This window comes from Ambystoma mexicanum, chromosome 14 (genome assembly GCF_040938575.1).
Source record: "Ambystoma mexicanum isolate Mex_15411 chromosome 14, UKY_AmexF1_1, whole genome shotgun sequence".
In the NCBI taxonomy this organism is placed as follows: domain Eukaryota; kingdom Metazoa; phylum Chordata; class Amphibia; order Caudata; family Ambystomatidae; genus Ambystoma; species Ambystoma mexicanum.
In genome coordinates, this window is record NC_090940.1 from 168409513 (window position 1) to 168423741 (window position 14229).

Here is a 14229-nt window from a genome sequence, read left to right on the forward strand (position 1 = left end):
CCAGCCTTGGCCCCCGACTGCTGTGACACAGGAGACCCAGCGGCAGCGAGTGGAGTACTTTCAACCTGCCCCACCCCCGATCAAGCATCAATAAAACGCAACAAGTGCGCTATCTTGAGCGCGAACACCACAAGACCCAAGAGGGTTAGTTGGATACAGCAGGGCCCCAATAAAACGAGCAGAACTGTTATCTACTGTGGCCACCCAGAATAACCAGCAGGACAACAGAAGCCTTCATCCTAAACCACCCGATCCTCTCACTACACGACAGATCACGGCCACTCTCCCAGGCTGCTCATGGATGATGAACACTAAACACCCAGCCCCCAGCATCAGCCAGGTATACCGGTCAGTGTGGAACACCCACTCGCCCAGGATGACCAGTGTGTGGGGAAAAGCGCGCCAAGAGGAGGGATCTGATCCACCTAAAGCAAAAACTTGTGGAGCGGCTACCACCCCCAACTCCCCCCACTGGAGGTGAACTGGTCAGGGAAGCACTGCTAGCTCGACCCGACTGCTGCTGTGAGGCTGTAATCCACACCACTCTCAGCAATAAAATCAGCGAAACAACTAACACAAAGCGACCCCCTGGGCCATCCACTCCCAGCGCTGCAAGGTACACCACATCTGGATGTCAGCCCGTTGGTGATAAACAACCCGGCCTCGAGACACTTTGCATACTGCCGCAAACGAGCGAGCAACCAACCAACCAAGCCCTCTGGTCTACCCGATCTCCAGGCCTTGATACAACATGTCATAGCCCCCTGCTCCAACCGGGCATAGTTCCCCCAAACAAGACTCTCCAAGTCCTTTAACAATAGCTAACACACACATGGGGAAGTCCGATAAGAGGCAGAGGAAACTTCAGGTCTAGATATACCAACAAAACCCTGGACCTCTAACTTCCCCCGAACTCCCGGCGATAATGATGGAAGCGGACATAGACGCTGCCCAGGCCCCTGGAACCGACATTCGTGAAATCCTACTAGACCTTAAGGCTGGAATTGGCAACCTCGAATCAAAACTGGACGCCCTGTCCTCAAAAGTCGATCAACTATAGCATAGTCTTGACAAGCACAGGGACAGACCAGACACTGCAGAACAACGTGTTGGACCTGGAGGATGGAAGCGCAGCTCTAGCTGGCAGAGTCCCCACACTAGAATCCCAGATGAGAACCGCGATTGCTAAGAATGAAGATTTGGAAAAGAGAAATCGCCACAATAACATAAGACTTTCAGAGGTGCGAGAGAAGCAATCGCCACAGAAGATGGACGATTTTGTCAAGTCAGTGTGCAGGGAGCCGTTTGGGGACAGTGCTCTATCCCACTTCTTTGTGGTTGAATGGGCATATCGAATACCTGCGACCCGCCCAGTTCCGTGGGCACACCTGCCCCACATCATTGTGCAGCTACTCAATTACAAAGACCATGATACAATCCTGCAACTCAACTCGCAAGGGAGAAGGGGGAGCTGCATTACGATGGTGACAAAATCCGAGTGTATCCAGACTTTCCGCAAGCTGTCCAGGCGTCCCGCAGGTCCTTCGCTGGAGTGAAGAGACGCCTCAGAGAAAACCAAATCAATACTCAATTCTATTCCCGGCTAAACTGCGGGTTCAACATGCCGGCAAAACGCAATTCTTTACCTCGCCCGAAGCAGTCATTGGCTACCTGGACCACATTAGCTGCCAACTAGCTCGCAACAACCCAAGACCTGATGGGGGTCGACCAGTGCCAGGAGAGAACCGACCTGAAATCCTGAGGTATGTGGAGATCCACTGCACCATAACCTCAAACCCCACACTTCAACCACAACGATCCACACAGACAAGCGAGGGGGTTCCACTGGCTCACCCCTAGCATTTACCGTTTTGATTGACCAGCCTAAGCAATTTGTACAGGTGCAACAGCCCATACCGTCTCCTTGGGAGCCGGCGGACTTGGTTGGCCACCAGTGCCCTGTGCACAGCACAGTTACAGAGTTGTCATTTAAGTGGGTGGGTATATTGGACGGGCAGGATGGGGGTTGCCTGCTAGGAGGGTGGGGGGGTGGACTGGAAAGGGAGTTATGGTTAAGTTCCAGGAATGCGCCATACGGGGACCTGGTCACCACCGGCCAACCCCCTCACCCCCATTAGACACCAGCATGTAAAAGAAACATCTACACATCTAGCACCCAAGACATAAGATTGTCTCGAACACCCTACGTACTCATAAAACAACCCTTGAACATTCAAAGTAGCAACATGGAACATTAGGGGCAGGAATAACCCAGTAAAAGCATGGAGGATCTCCCACAACCTCAAGAGACACAAAGTAGATGTTGCCCTTATACAGGAAACTCACCTGCTTCCGTCCTCCGAGAGTCGACGGGCCCCCGCGTGGGGCTGCCATTGCTACTACTCTTCATTCTCATCCTATGCTAGAGGGGTGGCCATACTGAAAACAGGAATGTCAAGTTCAAGTTGGCATCAGTGGTACAAGATGAATAAGGCAGGGCATTGCTGGTTCACAGGGCTATGGAAGACGAAGTGGTCCTAATAAACTCCTACAGCCCAAACATCGACGGCACCAACACATTCAACTGGGTAATGAATGACACACCTGGCAGGAGTCGACGCGTCCACAATCATTTTGGAGGGGGTGGGGGGATCTAAATACCACTCTAGACCCCACATGGGATAAATCACATTCAGCCAATAGCACATTCACTAAAACAAGCCTCCAAATCCGAGAAATATGTGAGACATATAACCTGATCGAAAGATGGCGACTCCAACATAAAGAATGTCGCGAATACACGTTCCACTCCAGAGTGCATGGATCCAGTTCGCACCTCGACTATTTATTAGTGTCCCATTCGGGAGGTTTTCAGTGGGGTAAATGCCTAATTCTTCCGAGAACACACTCCGATCACTCCCCAGTCACCCTAGAATGCATCCCGGCAGCTGATCAAAAGAAAGGCCATAATTGGAGGTTCAAACCAGGAGCACTTCAAGACCAGGTGTTTGCCCAAGAGCTCCAAGACGAGATCAAATCCTTCCTCACCATCAACCAAGGGTCTGCCACCTCAAAAGGGATCCTGTGGGAAACCCTAAAATGCTACATCAGATATGTATGGCCAAAGAGAATGGATACTGAAAACCATTAGGAGGGAGCTGGCGTGAAATGAGACTTGACTAAAAGAGCTTGTACAAAACTACACCGCGCTAAAAGACCCACAAACATTAGCTCTCATAAGAGAAGAGACACAAATTCAGGAGTAACGCTGGCACACAGCCACCAAGTATGGCAGTACGGCGAAGGCCAGAAATCCAACGCTCTCCTGGCAAGGCTGCTGGCGGCAGATAGGTGACCCCCCCACAGGTAGACTGTGTCCGCGATCCACAAAGGAAGCTAGTCTACACTGAAAGCGAAATAGTGGCAGCATTCTGCACCTTCTACCTTTCTACCTCGATCTATACAGCTCCAAGACCCAAAATGACCCATAAACCCTTCAAGAGTATCTAGGTGATATTGAATTGTTCTGGGTAGATGGGGAACAGAGAATCCCTAAACAAACGGATCGCAGTTGAGGAGATACTGGCAGTCAGTCAAAGAACTCCCTGGGACCAAATCGCCAGGCCCAGACGGCCTGACGGGAGAATGCTATAAAGCATTCGCCCAGTACCTTGCTCCAATCCCAGTGTACAAGGAGGCCCTGATCAACAAAAGCCTCTCGCCACACTCAGCAAAGTCAACCTTATCCTACTCCACAAACCTGGGCAGCCCCCCCGAGAAGTGTGCCTCATATAGACAGATATCATTAGTAAACGTAGACAATAAGATCCTCGCCAAAGTCCTAACCAACCGACTGCTCAAGACTGGTATTGGCAGACCAGGCAGGTTTAATCCCAGGCAGGAACACAACATTCGGCATCTGTCATCTTATCAGCATCATCGAGGCAGTGGACCCCTTGGCACAAGCAGTGGCGGTCCTGCTCGACGCGGAGAAGCCCTTCAACTCGGTCGAGTGGCCGTACCTTTTCGCGGTGCTAAAAAAAACTGGGCATGGGGAACTACTTTGAGTCTAGTCGCACTCCTCTACAAACGCCCCTCGACCAGCATCACACTAGGGTAAATGAAACCAGACCCCTTAGAACTAAAAAGGGGAACCATACAAGACTGTCCCCTATCAGCCATACTTTTTGCGCTAGCGATGGAGCCACTGGCAGCAGCCCTCAGAAACAGATTCATGGACAAAGGCCTAACCATAGGACCGCACAAACTGATCCTGTCCCTATACGCCGACGACATTGCTCTCTTTGTCGACAACACAGCAACAAACCTAAAGCCAGTGATGAGAGAGATACTCAAGTTTGGAGCGTTCTCCGGACTAAAAATTAACCACAGCAAATCAATCATCTTCCCACTGACTCAAAGAAGTGTAAAACTTAGCGACAACTTTACACTCAGTTGGGAGCTCTCCGGCGTTAGATACCTGGGGTTAATGGCATCAAGAAACTACGAAGACCTGTTCCACGATAACTATGGCAGGGTGATGGAGACACTGACAAAATATCGAGGTGGAAGCACCTCCCACTCACACCATAGGGACGCGTTTCCGTCGTAAAAATTGTTGTACTGCCCACACTGCTATACCTGTTCGCAAACATACCACCGAGGGGGCTTCTTCCAACGCCTGCACGGCCTGATTCTCAAACTGATATGGGCAAGCAAACCAGCAAGAGTTGCCCATGCGATCCTCACACAACCAATCATCAAAGGCGGCCTAGCGTTTCCCGATTTTGAATGGTATTATTGGGCGGCACAAGCACAATTCCCCGAGCTATTGGTACGCTACCCAGTTCATCCATCCACATGTTCAGATCGAGAGGGCCCTTGCAACCCTAAACCTCCTCCGAACACTCATCATGGGAGAACGCCAGGTGTCTCCAAAAACCCTGAATGCAGTACAGACCACATACGAGGTGTGGAGGAAGATAGCACATAAAGCCAACATCACTGTCAGATTCTCCCCTCTTCTCCCGGCGACATGCATACCGGGTATACCACTCGCAACAGAGAAAGTATATCTCCAGTGGGCAGACAAGCTAAAGATTGTAACGCTGGCCGACTGGTTTGTCGAAGGGTGCTTCCTAACGATCCAACAGGCTCGGGAGCGGGGTGCCGAATCTCCCCTAGACATCTTTGTCTACTTCGGTCTCCAACACGCTCTTAAAGCCCTGTTCCCTACTCAACCACCCACATGGCAGCTCTTACACGGGGTGATCCAAGCACAAGGGGGGGGCAGGCTTGTATCTAACATTTATAAAGATCTGATGTCTATCTCCGCTGGTCGATTAACAGTCCTGAGACAACGCTGGAAAAAGCACTTGCAAGCACGATTTATGGAGACGACTGGGGCTATGCACTGCGACAGACGCAAAAAGTGTCTCTAAACTTGAGATACAAACTGATCCACTTCAATTTTATTCACCAAGTATACCACACACCCGCCAGGCTCCACAGACAACACCCGACCATCACAGCTAATTGCGAGAGGTGTAACATGTCCCTGGCGGACTTCCTACATCTGGCCTGGACATGCCCGAAAATTAGTAGATTCTGGGGAGAAGTACTAGACAAAATCTCAGCAATAGTCGGTGAACAAATTAAACAATGTCCCACGGTGGCATTACTGGGGTGCACCAGGCAACTACAAACCTCGGCGTGGAGACTGGCTGGGCTACTACTAATATTGGCACGACGACTCATAGCCATGACATGGCGAGAGGACAACCTCCCACAGTGCAAAGATGGCTGCAGGACAGAACGTCCTGCTACGATATGAATGCAAACTTCATCAAAACACTGCCCTTACACGCTTGACCACCAGACATATGGGGTCCCTACATCAGCTACATGCGGACCTTGCCAGACTGACCTTCGCTGCAGCACCCCAAGTCACAGTCCTGTGACACACAAGCCTACAATCCGCTACTTGCTATGAATGTATCAAGACAATCATACATACATGCTATGAATAACTCATGCTCAAATCACAGGGGGGAGGGCAGGGAGGGAGACCGGAACCACTAGCGCAGTTTTTGCAGTGCAATGTAATTTGTTGTTGTTGAAAAACCAAAAATAAAGTTACAAAAAATAAAAAATCCCATAGTTGCTGTGATTGGTGTCTTGGACCCTTATGCATCATCTGGTCCTCTGACCACTCACACCCAATCTCCCCAGCATCTGTCTTCCTCAGCACTTGCCAAGGCACACCCTCCGGACTGGAGATTAACACTTTCCACCCAACGCGGCTCCTGGCTGCATAGCACTTACCATACCTTGCACTTCATCTGCGGCTCACTCTTCGACCACGGACACCACAGCACTTACCCCACTGCCCTCTCCCGTCCTGCACTTGCACGTTTTGAATACTCACAAGGCATAGTAGGTTTGGCCGTACCTTCCCCCTCTGTATGTTTTGTATTTAATTGTACTGCTATCCCATGTTCCCTCCCTGCTGCCCCTTGAGCGCTTTTAAAACAGAATTTATTTCCTGTATAAGTGCCTAACAAGCAAACAATAAATAAATATGTAAACTCTACCATTTAACAAGACCGGATGTAGAACTTTGGTTATGTTGCATTAATTTTACAGCCCAGTCTAGGTGCTTCTCAGAGTGATAGCAGGCAATTTGTGAGAGAAAGCAGATATTAGCATTGAAACCAAAATTATAATTCCATCCTTCTCCCACTTCTGTCCAGTTGGAAGACATCTTTATGTTCTTATCACTTCCTCTAAAAGATTGCTTTTTCGAACCTAACCAAACGTAGACAATTAGCTTAACAATGACCTCTAGTGCATGCAACTGTAGAAAACACTGCCTTCTCCAAATAATGGGTAGCATAGATCTGAAAACACTTGTTCAACTAACATAACATAGAAGGTGACTGGCTTGAATTAATAGAGAAGAAGCAATACCTTTCTAATCCATTTAACCTTAAAAAATGTCCTTATGTTATTGAGCCAAAATGGGAGACAAAATGGGGCTGAAGGGGTGTAGTTTGGACAACGCGGACAGAGTTTGTTGAAGGTGCAGAGTCTGGTGAAGGTGGAGTAATGTTGGGGGAAAAGGGGGGGGCGAATGCACTTATTTGGGCCTAGGGCAGCAGGAAGCCTAAATACACCACTGGCACCATAGCAGAGTAAGAAGGTATTATTTTTGTTTGACATTTTATACGATTTTATTTTTTGTAACTTTTTATGGTCTACCATTTAATGTTTTCCTTTTGATTTTATCTCGCAGATAAAGTGTTGGCGTCACATTTTGTGATGAAAAAAAAAAATGTTTAATCAAGCATTTGACCCATTTTGAGACACTGATCCTCACTACATCATATCATCAATTTAATGTGGTTAACATGCAGCGTAGTTTGATTAAATGCACACTGGCTGGAAACAAGCATCCATTCATTCGTAACCAAGAGTTTAAAATGCAGCAGAACCCAGATATATGCAGATCATGGACAGATCCAGGAGAAAAAGAAAACAAAAAAAAGGTACAAAATGCCCATCATTCTAAGAGGTCAACAGGAGTACAGGTAACCCAATCTTACTTTACTGTAGGACAGGAAAACCGTAATAGAATATACCTGTTACGATAACCTTTTAACTAACAGTAATGGTGTACATTTCAGAAATATTTGTAGAATATGTAGTTCAAAACATTTGAAACGAAAATAGGAGTAGGATAGAGAAACCACAACCGTGCCAGCGCCAACTAGTAGCCATACTGGGAAGTTCACCCCCAGAACAGAAGCACAGAGCAAAGTACTACGGGTATGCAGCCATTAAATGAAATGCTTGCATTTTTGTTCTATGTCAGGGTTCTGCAGCCTTTGGCTCTCTACAGGTTTCAGACTACAATTCCCATGATAGCTGGATATTGACTATGCTGGTTACGGATTATGGGAATTGCATCCCCAAAACAACTGGAGAGCCAAAGGTTGCAACCCCTGTTCTATATGACGTGAATGTCATTGTCGTGTAGGACAGCATCATTTTATACACAGCTTTACGAGCCCAAGACCGACACCTCTCAAGGATGCAACAACTATATGCTTTTCACCCTTGTAGGGAATTTTCGGTGTGTACTTGACATTCCTGTGATTGGAGCATTGGGATATGTTCATCAAACAATCTACATTACGGTGGGTTGGGTTTCAAAAGGCAAGAAACAAAAACTTTCACCGTGTAATGTGAGCGCAGAATAGATCATTTCAACACTGCACAGTTTAATGTCACTTTTTTGTTTGTTTCCACAAAAATCTCTTGCGCACTTTAATGATACTAAATTAAACAAAATGTATATTAGTTGTGGCAACTAGATGCTTAAATGGCTCCATTATGTGATAATCCAGGAAAGTATTTTTGGAAGCAATTAAAATGGCCATTTTATTCGAAAACACATTTTTTATTTGCAATCAAAATCTGACCAGATATGCCCTCCCTCCCAGGAAATGGACAGCGTCAATTTTCAGATCCTACATGAACGACTTACATAAGAGCACAACAGAGAATTAGAAAGGGTGCTGCACACGTTCTCTAGCCCAGTGCTATGGGTGGGGAAGTGACACTAGGTAGAAGGGATTCCCTTAAGCTCTCCCTGGCTCACATAGTACTAGCCATGTCTGAACACCCAAAGGCCACTGTTGGGGGACGAGGAGGGCAGGGAGCACACAATAAATGAATGGCTACACCAAGGGGTCACAAAACAAATGCTTTACCTTCTGTTAGTAAGTAACCTTTTTGAAAATGAGTCTTTTCAGTCTTCAAAAGATTAGGCTATTACCAGTTAGGGTTACTGGCAAGGCCCAATGTCAAATATATCCTCTGGGTACCACGTTTGGCTATCACTACCTCGGGATATGTATACAACTGAGCCAGGAGTTGGTCTCTCATATGTATGAATGATAGAGAATAATCTGCTTCAGACTGATTGAGCCAATACGGATTTTAAAGCTGCTATAGCTACAATATTAAAGATAGGGCAGAATCCCCTAGGTGTGGTTTCCTGGTAAATTAAAAGCTACCGGAAAGGTCATAACTTGAACATTCAGTATTACACATGCAGTGAAGGGGGGCGGATTGCAGTATCCGACCCAGTACCATGATCTGCCAATCAGAAACCATTCCGTCCCTCCCATGGATTCCTTTGAGAGATACAATCCCTGTTCAGCAGATACTAGCCCCAAGGTACACCTGGGTACATACTTTCAAAATTCATACCCTGAGGAGTCCTGATCCTTTACTTTCCGAATCACACCAACCAAAAGGGTCAGGACGAGAGAGCACTGCTAGAACCCTTCTGAATTTCATTCTCCGCCCCACTAACCTGGCTATGCAAGGGAAAGCTTAAAAGGAGCCTGTACGTCCAGGATTAGAAAGGTCTTTTCACTCTCTGAACAGGGCTGGGAGGAGTCTTCATAAAAATAATGACTCCGACTAAGGAGATTGTGTAAGAAAATCTTCCTTTAGACGCATATACACCCCCCTAAAGAAAATGGCCCCCCGTTTACCCATAGGACATTCACATTCTAAGATGGGAAGGTCGATGGGATGCTCCTTTCTGTGAGGCTAAGAACCTAGGTGTCCTCCTCAACTCCACACATCTCCAACGTCTCTAAGAAGTCACACTATCAGCTGCACGTCCTCAGAGGTATTCTGTCTTTTCTCACTTTCCCCTAGAAGCTCAAAGTCTCCAGAGCCCCAGTCCTCTCTAGGATGGACTATTGCAACAGCCTTTCTAAATCTGCCTGTCTCTACTCTTCTGATGGACTGTAAACAAACAGCGGAGCCAGCGAAGTCTGGTGTAGTATTCGTTGGGAGGTCTGCTGGGAAGGTGAGGAACTTGCCGAGAACTGTACCCGAGGGAGACGTGGACATTCGACAGAGTCAGATGGACAGGACATTTCGGCTAGTGTGTTCCATTTGTGTGGCCGGCGTGTACTTCCATCATGGGTTTTGCAGCGGCAGCAGTGTTGCAGATGGAGGCTTCAAGGAATTGGACTTTGATTTCCCGCAGTTTTATGGGATGATGGAGGTCCTCATTTTGGCTGAACACTAACGCTGCAGGTGTCGGATGCAGCAAACGTCGAACACCACGAATGAAGTGTTTACGAACATTGTTGGTGTGAGACACTAACTATCTCGAATACCCCAATTATGTCGAGGACACAGGGACGACGCGTCAATGGTCCCAACCCCCTAAACCAGCCGTCCTGTATTTAACCTGGCTGGGAGAAAATAATATTTCTGCGAAATAGGTTTATATCTGCAAGATTTAATAACGTCTCAACCAAGAAGGAACTTTGTCCCTGGTGCAGCCCTGTCAACATTGCATGAAGTCAACACACTGTGGTGGTCTTTAGAGACACACATTTGGTCTACAAAAACTTGGCACCCTGTAAAGCGAAAGAAATTACCCTTTGAATATTGGACTACAGTAAAATCTACACCAACTTGAATTGTCTTTGTATAAAGAATTGTTGTTTGTTCGTATTATGTATGTCCTGATGAGGTGCACCAGACGGAAATTATATAGGCCGATCTGGTTGCCCGAAACTCGAGTCGACAACACCATAGAGCCCACTCCTCCCAGAGTTGGCTCCAACTTGGGTTTACACAGATAAAATGTGGTAATTAATTTGTGTTCAAGAGCAACCACCTTAGAACATTTATCTTGTCTTTTACTCTTAAAATATTGTTAACTATGCACTTTGAGCAATTTAAGGTATCAACCCAAATGGATAGGATGTTCCGATTGACAGAACAGAATTATCAGGATTGCATTTTTTTTGCACAAGTACGAGTGGCTTTGTATGTTTGGGGATGAAAGAGTACGTGAGGAATGATATGCGAGATGTGAGTTTTTTTGTTGGTGTGACAATGTGTGTTTTGAGAATTGGTTTTTCATAGATGTGATATTAATTTATTTGATGTGACTTTTTGTAAATGTTTTTCATGATTATAGTATGATCAAATGAATAAAATAAATGAAATCTGACATACTGTCTCTTGTCTACAACATACACCCTTTAAATAGGGTTATTACATTGGAAGGAATTATGTGGTGTTTTTACGCATGAATTATATAAATCAACAATAGGAGGGTGTGCACTTATCTACGGATGATTGCTTTTTTGTATTGTATCTATTCTTCAACCTTTACAATTTATCCAGACCAGGACTGCGAGACTTGTCCTTGGCCTCAAGCCCAGAGATCGTGCATCTCCAGCTCTGAAATCTATTCACTGGCTCCCTGTGGCTGCAAGGAGCAAGTTCAAGACCCTTTACATCTTCCACAAGGCGTTCTGGAACCTGGGACCGCACTACCTTCAACTTTCTCTTCTTAGATATCTTCCTTCTCGAGCTCACCGCTCCATTTCTGTGGAGAACCAAGGTGAGTTTGCTGTAATTCCCTCCCACCCCGACCCCATCCTTAAAGGAAATGTATGCCCCCAGGCCCTGTGTAGCTCCTTGTTGCCCCCCCCCTTCCCCGCCACTTGCCTTCCTGGTTCCCTGTCCCTCCTGCCTCCCTCCCCGCCCACCGTGCCGTGACTGGCGGGCCTAAGTGTCAAAACCACCCACCTAAGGCAGCCCTCTGCCTGGCAGCCCCTTCGGCTAAGGGCCCAAGGCAAAGGGCGGCTCCTACAGTAGCGTCTCCACAAAGTGTCTGCAGGTGTCAGCAGGGGAAGCCAGTGAAGCCAGCAGCGAACAGAAACCAACAACACTCCAAGTGTGGCATGGTTGGGGTGTAGAGCAATTACTCTACTCAAGAAAGCCCCTACCCCTCTACCTTAAATTCCCATAATGTAAACTGCCAAAGAATTACACCATGCACACCTAGAGAGATCCGAGCACCAACCTAATTCAAGGCTGGGCTGTAAATGTTGTCCTGCATAACATTCTAACATACTTGCATTACTAACTAGTGCCACTCCCAGAGACAATAGTGAAAATTAGCCAGCCTCACATTGACACAGTTGTAACAATGTTAGCATGTCCCACTCTTAGCTTGAATTGTGAACAATAGCATGCATCACACTTGGATGCAACTGCGAACGATAGCATGTGCCTCTCCTAGTTGGAATTGCGAATGTTAGCATGTGCCACACTCAGACGGAATTGTGAAAAACAGCATGCACCACATTTAGACACAATTGTGATAAACAGCATGTGCCCTAATAGCGTCACTGTGTTAAAGTTGAATCTAGAAAGCGTGCCCTAATAGCATCACTGTGTTAATGTTGAATTTAGAGGGTATTCCCAACATCATTGAGTGTGCCGTAATAGCATCACTGTGATAACATAGAAAGTGTGCCCTAATAGCGCCGCTGTGTTAAAACTGAATTTAGAAAGCATGCCCTAATAGCATCACTGTATTAGAGTTGAATTTAGAAGGTGTTCCCAACATCATCGAGTGTGCCTAATCGCATACACTTTACTGATTACCACAATATCACACTACTACTACGCTTACTCTCGCCTATACACCACCATTCAACTAGAACACAGCCGTACTATGACACATTCGGTAAAGGTGTTCTCCTACTAACATGACCTATCAAACTACCCATCATCCTAATAAAACACAGCTAGATAGCACATACCGGCTAGCTTAGGCGTCTCCTCAGGCCTAACGCAGCCAGAACTCAGTCTGGATGTCCACCCTCCAGACTGAACACATTCAACTGATCTCCTCAGCACCACACCTACCGCTAAGCAGCAACAACCACACCAGCTGCACACATACCTGGTGCGCCCACACACTTTACGACTCTCTTTCAACTGACTTGAACTGCGGTTCCTGTAGGCGTTCAACCTACCAGCGCTTTGAGATCATACCAATGATACATAAGGCGCTATACAAATGCAAAATAACATAACATACACCTCCAACTGTCTGAGGGTCAGACGCTTCTCTAAGCCGAGAGTGGGGGGGGGGGCAGATCTCTCTCCTCAGCTGGGGCCTCTCTGGAACAGCCTCCCTGCCCCTCTCAAACTTGAGCAGAACCACCTCCGCTTCCGGAAGCAACTCAAGACCTTTCTTTTCACTTCCGCTCTTCCTCTCCCCTGCTGATGTCCCTGACTGCTCTGCGCACTGGTCACCTGGCCACCCACTGAACTTGCGCTCAGGCTCCTCCATGTCCAGTGGCCCTTGCACTGCCTCTGGGCTACCCCAGCACTTAAGGGTCTGTATCTGCAACCCTACAGTCCCTCCTCTCTGCACTTATGAGCCATCCTCTGGCAGCACTTACTGAGTTACCAGCACTTCTCCCTGCCCCCCCGACCCCTGGCACTTCTCCCCTCCCTCTGCCCCACACTTGCGTGATCTGAATGACACAAGGCCTAGTAAGATCATTGTTTTTGTCCTCCTTCTGCTTCCCCATCATTGTCTCGTCGTGCCTAGAAACACTTGTGAACAGAGGCGTTATAAATGACTAATCAGATCTATGTGTCCAACAATTTCCTTGGACCATGACAAAAACAATTTAGCCCATCACCGGGGGTTTCGGATACGGTCCATGAATAGAGATAATTCTCTCCTGGTATTTGAAAGCAATCACATTCACCAGTTGAACACATTGTCTGGAGGTTACCCATTTTAATTAGGACTTTGGAACCTACAATCAGAGTCATCACAGGCAAAGAGGGCACTATTCCAGAACATTAAAATATACAACATTAATGTAATGCAGCAGGGGAGCATAATAATGCTTAATAAACATAAAAGAGCACAATAATTAATTTTAGGGCTACAGGAGAAACAAGTAGACGGAGGCAACAGGACTCCAACAGATAGACCCCGAAGGATGTGCACAGCACATACCTCTCAGCAAGAGGTACTGGCCGTTGAACACCACAGAGATCACATCATATTTACTCAATTGGGATTTCCTGGCATACATTACCAATTTTGATTTCCGACAATATTGTAAGGTTCTGAATTTAGCACTTGCATAACATTACAGGTTTTTAGTATTTTGTTTCTTTAGATGGAATCAGGGTCCAGCACCTTTTCAATGGCTCTTGGAATCCATACAGTTCAAATAGTTTGTCTTGTTTGCTTTGGAGAGCAGGGGAAAGTTAATAGATGAAAAGTTCATTCAAGGAATTGGTTGGGAAAGAGGAATGCTTGCAATACAAAATGTCAGACTTCAATAGTATCTTTAATACTGT

General features: G+C 46.8%; 1 protein-coding gene across 2 annotated transcripts in view; it reads right to left on the reverse strand.

The window, feature by feature from the left end:
• Positions 1 to 14229, reverse strand: part of VPS39 (VPS39 subunit of HOPS complex) — a 682603-nt gene that overhangs the window by 624163 nt on the left and 44211 nt on the right. The window lies entirely within an intron of this gene.